The sequence below is a fragment of the Lucilia cuprina genome, chromosome 6 (assembly GCF_022045245.1).
Source record: "Lucilia cuprina isolate Lc7/37 chromosome 6, ASM2204524v1, whole genome shotgun sequence".
NCBI lineage: Eukaryota > Metazoa > Arthropoda > Insecta > Diptera > Calliphoridae > Lucilia > Lucilia cuprina.
This window is the reverse complement of record NC_060954.1, coordinates 64,403,436-64,414,362: the sequence shown is the minus strand read 5'-3', so window position 1 is coordinate 64,414,362 and position 10,927 is coordinate 64,403,436. Positions and strand designations below refer to the sequence as shown.

The window sequence follows — 10,927 nt, the reverse complement described above, 5'->3', positions numbered from 1 at the left end:
TAATAGAACAATATTTTGAAATTTTGACCTCTAAACATACCTTGGATTGTTTGGAACTAATATAAATTGAACTGTCGTGTGGCACAGGAAAAATACTTAATTTAGATATTTACAAATAGAGGTGGTTATCATCACCTAAGGTCCACAAAACTAATATTTTTTAGCTAATACATTCGCTTATATTTATTTAGAACTCAAATCAACAAATATTACAATTCACACAATATTCCCTAAATAGATGGATTTTCCGAAATGTAGTTTTTGTTTATCAATACAAAATGACCAAAAACCTAGATTATTTTTGTAAAATATATATTAAAAAATTTTTTTCTAGGTCCATTCCATTGATTTTCTAGTATATTATGTTTCCAATACATATTATGTTTCCAAATCTTGTTAAGTCAAATATTGACTTAACAAGATTTGATATAACAGTACTTATATAGGAAATTAATCGGAAATTAATATTATGTTTCCAAATCTTGTTAAGTCAAATATTGACTTAACAAGATTTGATATAACAGTACTTATATAGGAAATTAATCGGTTAAAACATGTCCAGATTTAGTCGTACAACTACTAAAATATCTAAAAATTTTTATTTTAATAAAATGAAGTAAATTTTATAAAATAATTCAACAATATTAAAAAAATGAACAAAAAACCTAAAAAAGCAATTTACGATTATACTTTTTATGGTAGAAAATTAAAATATAAGATACAACAAACAAATTTCATAATTTTGGTAAAAATAATTGATCAGATAAAGTTTTTATTAAAATTTGCAAAATTTTACAAAACAAATTACTTAATTGATTAACTGTATGTATATTGAAAAAGATGCATGTGTGGGGCATTTGGTTTCATTGCGCTGTGTATTTTGTTTGTTGTTGTGTGTTTCGTTTTCGTTTTTTGTTGGTACATATGTATGCCAAAAATAAAGATTTGTATTCATAAACTTATTTTAGGTTTATTAACCAATTTTAGACAAAATTCTCGAAAATTGTATTCATAAACGTCAAATAGCTTAAAATACTTTTAACAAACCATTAAAAAATATAACAATATATCAATTGGCCATCAAAATTTTTAAACACATTGGAAATGACATTTGATTTGCCTTTTTCATAGTTTGTTAGTCTAATGATAAAGTAAGATGAAATTCCATCCGTATAACAAGAAAGAGAATAAAAGTCGTATAATTTATATTTTTTGTGTTTTTTGTTTCGCAGTCGTTAAAATTGTTCAAATATAAAAGAAATAAATAAATATTTGCAATATTTTAGCAAAAATTGCAAGGAAAATAAGTAAAAATCAGAAAATGTCGCAAAATATTCGTTATTCGGATACTTTAATAATTAAAAATTTCATATTATATTTACACATCTGAACTTAATTAACATTTGTTATATCCATATATATATGTACTTATTTTTCTTAAAAGTTCGTTTTTATTGTTAAAAATATATTATAAACAAAAATATGAAATTAAGAAAAGCAAATCAACGAATATTTTATCCTAATTGTACGCAGCACTAACACATAAAATGTCAGCAAATTGTACAGTGCTGCCAAGTAAAACAATTGCAGCTCAATTGTAGTTTTATTGTTTGTTTATGAATATCACAATTTTAATAATGGTTTTTAAAGCTAAAGTGTGATTTAACTATTGTGTGCATAAAAACCAAAACAAGATTTTTTTATAAATACGAGCGTTTGATTGGATGGGTCTTATATTTTTGGTTTCTCTAATGTACGCAGCACTAACACATAAAATGTCAGCAAATTGTACAGTGCTGCCAAGTAAAACAATTGCGGCTCAATTGTAGTTTTATTGTTTGTTTATGAATATCACAATTTTAATAATGGTTTTTAAGGCTAAAGTGTGATTTAACTATTGTGTGCATAAAAACCAAAACAAGATTTTTTTTATAAATACGAGCGTTTGATTGGATGGGTCTTATATTTTTTGGTTTCTCTAATGTACATACATAAATAAATATTCACTGATTTTTGTGAATGAAATGTATGTATTCATTCACAAATTCTTATTTCAGTGTAAACATAAAGTAAAAGTTACGTTGTAACGACATACATATACATACATATGTATATATAGGATACACAATTCTATTTACGTATGTATGTACAATGTACATATACATCATTATATATAAAATACCACATTTTTCAAAATGATATGTTTAATGTAACTTTACTATTTCTCAAATACATGGGTATTTTTAAGCTAATTATGAGATTTGAAAATAAATCAAGATATACATATATTACAGAATATAGTCAAACAAATTCTTTACTTGAAAGAAACTTAAATTGTAAAAAATAAAAAACATAAATTGATATCTGGAATAAATTTGGTAATAAATATTATGAATCTAACATGACTTTTTCCCTAACCATTTGCATTTAGAATATTAAAAGTTCATTGGTAACGAATATAATATAAATTTACAATTCTAAAAGAATGTGAATTTTAAATTGCGTAAAATGTCACTTAATTTTTTGGTCTAAAATGCTTTATCCTTCTTATTATAAACTTTGTTATAAAAAACAAAATTTAATTGGTTCCGCGGAGTTCTTATTACCTGCTTTGACATAGGACTTTTTGCTGTCGCAAAGACGATATTTAATTAAGTACGTAGTATGTATGTATATATACCTATATATATATATATATATATTTGTACATAAGTATGCAATCGACAATGGTAGTTTCTATCTTATGACGTCAAAAGATTGCCCACATTTTGCGTATTTTTTGCTCTCATTTATTTCGCTTCTGTTGAATGAAATTTACCCGAGTGCTTTTCTCTCATTCATAACTTCATCGTTAATTAGAGCAAGGTGTGGCTTAAAGCAAAAGGATAAAATGAAAATGTGCAGATACAGAGTTACAAGCCATAGTTGTAAAAAAGGTAATAGTTTTATTTGTTGTTAATCGACCTTTTCAATTTGTAAAAATAGCTTTAATATGCCTCATTGGTCAAAATTTATTTCACTGAAATCTTTATAAATTTTGTAAATTTATTTTATAAAATATAAAATAAATATGTATTTTAAATTTGGGTTATAAGCGAAACATGGATATTATTAGATATGCCTAAATCTTTAATATTTGAAAATAAAAATAATATATGCTGATCAACGTTAATATTCCAAATTTTAATAATTGATACTTTAAATAACGAAGATATTAGTCTATTACAGAATACATGCCTAAACAGTTTTTCTTCATAAATTTCACCTCTTTTATAAAGTACTAATTTACTGGAACAACGATGTTGTTATTAAATTTTTTATTGTATTTACAATCTTACTACTTAAATAATATAACGCTGAATTATCAACAATGCTATGGATAAAAACACAGCTGATTATTATTTGTGTTTTCCTTAAGGCATTACAACTGTCAATTTTACAGTTTGTTCTTGCCATAAAATAGAACAAAGTCATAGACAACAAAAACTACGAAACGATTTTGGTTGTTTTTGTAATTATTGCCACCACCTCATTTAGTGTGGTAGGTATAATACAGTATATTTTATATTTCTTTTTATGGTTTCTTTCTTATTTTGCTCTCCCTCGCTTTGAATGAAATTTTCGATAAAAAACCAGTGATGGGATATAAAATATAACTAAATGTACCTTCTTGTTCCGAATTATTTAAATTCAAGTACCTACAGTTCTAATAACACGATTCACTCGAAATAAATGTAACGAAACCAAATGGTTTACGTTACATTTATTCAAAATATTTAAACATTATTTGGGAATCAAGCACTCAAGAGAATTAAAAAAATATCTAGAAATTTTGATCGCATTCGAATGTCAGAATTTTCAACAAAATTTAAATAAAATGTTTGCCTATCTAGTTTTGGAACTGAAATGATAAAAACAACTTAAAAGTAATAATACAAACTAAAACAATAGGGGTCATTGTTATATACATATGTTAGGTACTAAATTAAAATATTTTGGTACATTTTTTAATTGTACAAACAAATTAACATCGCCACTGCCGTCACCGTGTCCAACTAACGTTTATTTTATCAATCAATTATATAGACTCTGCTTGCTAGATGGATTCATTCGTCTCACATAATTTCACATAAATTGATGGGATTTTTTCGTTTTACGGCGAAATCTTTTAATTGAAAGTAAAAATCACTTGTTAATTTGTCTGACGTTACATATTTTTATTCTGTAGTGAAGTGGTTAAAAAATGTGATATAAAAAGTTTGAAAAATAAAAGGAAATATTTACGCCAAGAAAAATATAATATTACAAAACGTAACAAATGCTAATCAGAATTAAAAGTAAATAATAAAATATGGAAAATTTTAATCCAACTGTGAATGAGTGTGTGAGCGTGTGAAGTAACAAGAATGAAAAAATTAAAAGAGTTTTAATTCAATTATTAATAATATTTTCGTAAAAATAACAATAAAATATTAATTTTATCTATTATTGGGGAATAGTTATAAAAAGGTATATATTTTAAAATTATTGTTTAAAGAATTACTATATACATATTTAATTCACACATGTATACATATGTATATATGTATGTAATTCATACACACATAGATACAGTATTTATACATGTGTGTATGTACACATTTTAATGAAAGAGAATGAAAAAAGCAAATAATCACACAATATAATACCGAAGGTTGGTTTATCGGTTATTTTACTTGTTCTTCTTTAATTCTTTCTGCGTCTTTTTGAGTAAAAATAAAAACAAATGAATTTAGATTAAAACCGGTATAAAAAATAAATATATTGCTTTCAAGTTGTTATTACTTATTTTAAATATTTAATATTAGCATCAAATAGGAAAGTATAGTTTTATTATGTTTTTTTCTCTATCCTTGTAAAAAAATATATTTTTTTTCCATATGAGCTATAATTTTCACTTGTCAGTAGCGATTTTTATAACCAGGAAAGTTATCTTTTTTGTAAAAATATGATTTTCTGCCTACACATTTGTGAAACAATTGGACGTAGTCCATTAAATATTTTGTATGCTCCATATCACTAAACAAATTCAAATTTTTTTAAACAACTGCATAGTTCTGGAACTAGTGCAAAGAGAACCACTGATTATTGAATTGTATCGTTCACTCCGAAGCGAACCGAGTTTTCCTCAGTCAAATATTTTTGATAAATACTTTAAAATAAAGAACAATTTACTATCATGCTAGTATTTTTTAAAAAATATAAGTACAAATTAAATTACTACAAAATCATATTTTTCATCAACCTACTTATTTTAAATAAAACAACATGAAACATTTTTCATTAGAATTTCTTTCAGGACTCTCAGACTCTACAAATTAACTATAAAGATCAAGATAATATTATGGTTCAACAGAGTGTTATTGTCTAAGAGCGGGTTTTTGAGTTGGCAATAAAATGCAATTAATAATCAGATTAGTCAAAGTAGGTATATTAATAAAGTAGCACCATCTCTTATTTTACTACAACATCTACAACAACCTCATGAATTTTGTTTTTGAAATTAGCTCTGATTGTGTCAAAATCATATGGTTTTTGTCTATAAAATTTAACAACAATTTCTTTAAAGAACAATGTGAACAATCATAAAAAATACCTATTACTTTTAAATTGAAAATATTAGGGATTTAATTATATTATTACATATTATATAAATTATAACACTTTTAAACTACTTTAAAACCATTTTTAATTAATCTTTTACAAATTTTAACAAATAGCAAAACTCAGTGTTTTTCTATTGTTGCCATACAAAAGAACAGAAAAAGTTACTGTTATCAAACCAATAGAGGTGGTTTAAACTTGATGCAAACAAATTAATAAAATGTTTATAAAAATAAATATTCAAATGTTTGATTTATTGATAAGTATGGAGACTTAAAAAATATTTTTTCTTTAAAATTTTAGTTTTCATAAATTTTCATATTACATTTACATTTGACTTCTTTTTTTTAAGACATGCTTTATTTTGATAACAAACTGTGACGTTTAATGTTGTTTTTATGGCAACACTGCAAAATTAAATCTTTTACTTAAATTTAATCTGATGTTAATCCCATTTTAACATCAGATTAAACTTATTCTTAAATAAAAAATATCAATTCGAAAGAAGAAAAACTTAATTTTTAAAATTTTTATTTTTTGATTTGTCTTATAAAATTATACCTATATGTTTATTTTTATGTTTTTTTTAAATATTTAATTTTTCTAATGTAATGTTTCCAAAAATAGCTTTTCATTGTATATGTTTTTGACTGAGAAGTTGACAATACTAACAAAGTTAACTGGTCCAATATCCATAACTAAGGGCCAATCTTTAGGTGAAGGATCATTAAAAGTTGTTTTTTTCAGCTAATTTGGTTTGCTTGTCTAAACTTGAACAAAAAATGCATTAGATAATTTTGTTTGCCACTTTAAGCGCCCAGTGGAGATGGTTTAAAATTTAATAAGAAATGCAAATGTGTAAACAGATGATGCAATAAAACGAATACAATTTTTAAAAATATATAAAAATTGAAATGTTTTATTTCTTCATTAGTAGAAATTATAAAGGCTTTAAAATATGTTTTATTCATTCATACAAATGAAGAGAAGACAGTTGATTTGTCTTCCGCCGAATTTAGTCCCTTGGGAATATCGTCCAAGAAACTGAATTTCTGAACATCGACGATAATATATTGAGTGAATACTATTAAAGGTTTTTGTTTTTACTAACAAACATTTTCAATGAAAAGGAGCGCACAACAAGGCGATGTTTCCATGAAGTGTGCACGTTGAAGAACAGGCAGGATAGCGCTTTTCGGATTTCATGTGTTCGGTTCATGATATAAATATTGTCCTTAAAGATGCATAACTATTTAATCTGGTACCTTATCAATTAAACATATATGATGTTATTTGTCTCCTGATGTTATAAAAAAATTAAAAATGCAAATAAAATAAAAAACATTAAAAAATGCGAAGTTCTTGGTTAATAAAGCAAAAAATTGACGCATAGCATGTAAATTGATGCGTAGGATGCAAAAAAGCATTTACCGCGAAGACGCGTACTGTGGACCTCCTGCTTTAATAGTGAAGGCGTCACCTTTCACGCAAAATAAAAATAGTCTTCACGCGATATTTGTGTAATTGTAATATATCTTTTTTTGAAAATTCTTCGATATGTATGAATATATTGTAATAGTTTCAACTCCTTCAGCTGCATATTTGCGGCCAAAACACTGATTTTTGGCGACTTTTTTTAATAGACTGAAAAATGCTGAAGATATTTCAAATCTGACTTTAGTATAAAGAAAATTATAAGAAAATTATAAGATAAGAGAAGTGTACAGAAAATTTTAAGATTTAAAAGGTAAATGAAAGATTTTATTTAATTGATTTTTCCTATAAAATAAATCATTGAAGAATGATTTCGTATCAATTGTGCTGTTTCACCTTTGTAAAAAACATTTACTTAATACATTTACATAAGTACGTATATAAATTGCCGACTGGAAAAATAGAAATGAGTTTTCTATTTATTTTGTTATATTCAAAAACACGATTCGATTACCCTAATATATACCAAATTTCTTATAATTTTGAAATAACATACTACCTTTCGGTAGTATGTTATAACGTCTCAAAGATTCCCAAAAAGAAGTTCACGGTTTCGACTTTTTTAGAGAGGGTTTTTGTGTGGTCAATCAAATGCCAATTAATAATCAGATTAGTTAATCTAAAAAGAGATTCTTATGTTAATCCCCTTTGATGTTTTTGAGTAGAAGACTAAACTTCGCAGTGTTGCCATACAAAACAACAGAAAACGTCACTGTTTGTTATCAAAACAATGCACATTTTATAAAAAATAAGAAAATAATTGTAAATGTAATATGACAATTAATGAAAACTTAAATTTAAAACAAAAAATATATTGTGTAGCCCTTATAAATTACACTAATCGATTAGTCAATCATTTTAATGTTGATTTTAGTAAAAAATTCTATTAATTTTTTTTGCATCAGCTGTTTACACTTTTGCATTTTTTGCTCAAGTTTCAATCACCTCCACTGGGCGCTTAAACTAGTAAACAAAATTAACTAATTGAGACCTCAAAAACAACCTTCGAGGATTAATTTCAATTTAATACCTAATCCTTCACCTAAAGATTGGCCTAAAGTTTTGTTAATATGTGTAAAATTCCTTTTTTAATTAAACATAATAACAATTTTAGATTTTCGACTTAAAAACAATATGAACTGTACTGCAATTTTTTTACTAATTTATTATGCGATAATATTACATGTTATGTTTTTATTTTTTAGGTTCATCAAATAGATTCGCAAATAGAAATAATTTTTAAAGGCAGCCTGCTCTGAATTGAAGAAATATGGCCATGCAAGTTGGTCATAATATTAAAAATAATTTTGACTTCAATACTCAACTAATTCGGCTCCACGTTTACAAGACTTGTACGAACATCAACATTTGTAAATATTACGGTGAACGATAATATTTTCGACAGTCTCTTCGATAGTGGATTGTTGTGAATAGTATGGTAAATATATATTTATTTTTAATTGTGTTGATTCATAATGTACTTCTTTAAAAAAGACATGTGTACCATGGTATAAAAAATATTAGAAGGTAGGTTCAATTTTTATTAATATCAGCCTAATTAACCATCTGACGATTAAGGCGATTTGAAGTTTATGTTTAAAGTAATGCTACCATATTAATAATACTTAATTAAATATTTCATATACATATGTATTTCAAAATAAAAATATAAAATATTTTCTTTAAAACAACCACAATATATTCAACGAAATAATTTTCATTTCAAAGAAAAAAACTAAGATTGAGAAATTAATTGGCGTACTTTAATATCATGCTAACCGCAATGGAAAAACAAAATGTTTTTCTCAAATAATGTTTCTATATTATTGCTTTTGTTGCATTGTGGAACAAGGTATTTATTCATGTTAAGTTTATTAAACCCATCATCAAAAAATATACATAAAGTATCTATTAATCCCTTTTTAATACATCGAAATTTTAGATGTAAAATCAAAATAGTATGTTATACATATATATGTATATATGTATGTTATATGAGCCCTGTCCGTCAATTAAATAATGATAGGGAGATTCCTTTACATGACCGAAAATCCAAGGTTTCGATTTTGGTTATACAAGATTCCCTAAAGCCGAATTTAATACACATTCTGTTAACTCGAAATAATAAAAAAGGATAATAGGAAAAGAAACACTATGTAGTTTACCATGCCTTTTGTCGTTATCGTTAGTACACGCAATTTTAAATGATTAATTTAGAAGTTAATGCGTTGTTAATTTAGAAGTTTATGCGTTGTTAAAAAAGCAACAACAGCACTGTATATTAGAAAAAGATGAACACGTGTGTAGATGTATTTGGTTTTATTCAGCTGTGTATTTTTTGTATGTTTGGATGCTGTTGGCGTCTTTGCGTTGTTATTTTTGTTTTTCTGTGTTTTTCGTTATGTATGTTTAGATGCCTTGTGTATTTTGTTTTTTATTTCGTTTAGCGTTGTTGTTGTTCTTTTTGTTTAGCTTTTGATGTAATAATAATGTAGTCGGGAAATTTTTTTTTGGCCATATGAAGGCTTTTGTAATGACAGAATATTCAAATAAATAAATAAAATAAAAAATAAATAAATTTAAAATTTATAAAAGATGTTTAAAATACACTATGGTGAAGGGTATATAAGATGTGCGCCAACGTTTATCTTTATTTATTTACAAAAAATAAATTTAAATAATTCTTATTTACGTCAAAAAACTTTTCATTGAGATAGAACGGAGTTACCTTGTTTTCTTTATACCATGATACAAAATTTTTTATTTTTAATTTCTCACCAATTGTCTGTCTGCAATTTTTTTGGAAATTAGTTTTCTTAAATTTTAATATAAATATGACTTTATTTCAAAAAAATGTTTATTATATTTTATAACTGATTTGAAATTATTTTTTTTTTACATTTTTAAACAAACTTTAAAGCTAAATAGAAATTTCTTTATAAAAAATAGGAAAAATTAAATTGTATATGGTAACACTAATTTAACGAAAACTTCAAAATCCTTAAGCATGTCAGATAGAGAATTTAAAAAAATAATGAGAGATTGACACTACCTTATATTTTTTTACTATGCACAGAACTAGGGTTCTATAGTTGAAACGAAAAGTCGACTTTTCGACTTTTTGCATTTAGTTAAAAGTTTTGCATTTAGTTAAAAGTCGACTTTTCGACTTTTTGCATTTTATGAAAAGTCGACTTTTCAACTTTTCGACTTTTTCCGACTTTCCGACTTTTCGACTTTTTTTGACTTTTCGAATATTTTCGACTTTTCGACTTTTTCCGACTTTTCGACTTTTTTCGACATTTCGACTTTTTCCGACTTTTCGACTTTTTTCGACCTTTTTCGACTTTTTCCGACTTTTTTTCGACTTTTTTCGACTTTTCGACTTTTTTCAACTATTTTCGACTTTTCGACTTTTCGACTTTTTCCGACTTTTCGACTTTTTTCGACATTTTCCGACTTTTCGACTTTTTTCGACCTTTTTTCGACTTTTTCCGACTTTTTGACTATTTTCGAGTTATTCCGGCAATTTTAGAGTTTTTGACTCTTTTTCTCAAATTTGGCGAGGGGTCAATATTTGGCGAGCTGAATCAAAGGATAAAAAGGTCTTTTTTGAGGTTTTCATATTTCTTCCAAAGGAAAGAAATTTTGAACGGAAAGCACTGAGTTCAACCCCAGTCTGTGTCGACTTTTTATTTTTTTATAAATATTCTATAAATAACTCTACTAAAGCTACGTTTCCGCATACACCGTAATCGGCACCGAAAACGAAATTCCATATATTTGCACC

The 10,927-nt window shown here is 25.7% G+C and overlaps 1 protein-coding gene across 3 annotated transcripts in view; it reads left to right on the top strand.

Annotated features, from left to right (window-relative positions):
- The first annotated feature begins 4,073 nt into the window (after nt 1-4,073).
- The window catches only part of LOC111687054, a 45,518-nt gene continuing 38,664 nt past the window's right edge, over nt 4,074-10,927 (top strand). For 2 of the 3 annotated variants that reach the window (XM_046953392.1, XM_046953390.1), the window contains exons 1-2: nt 4,074-4,509; nt 8,343-8,575. The gene's annotated coding sequence lies outside the window, so the exon portion shown is untranslated. The remainder of the gene's footprint in view (nt 4,510-8,342; nt 8,576-10,927) is intronic. The other variant, XM_046953391.1, reaches the window with a different exon arrangement.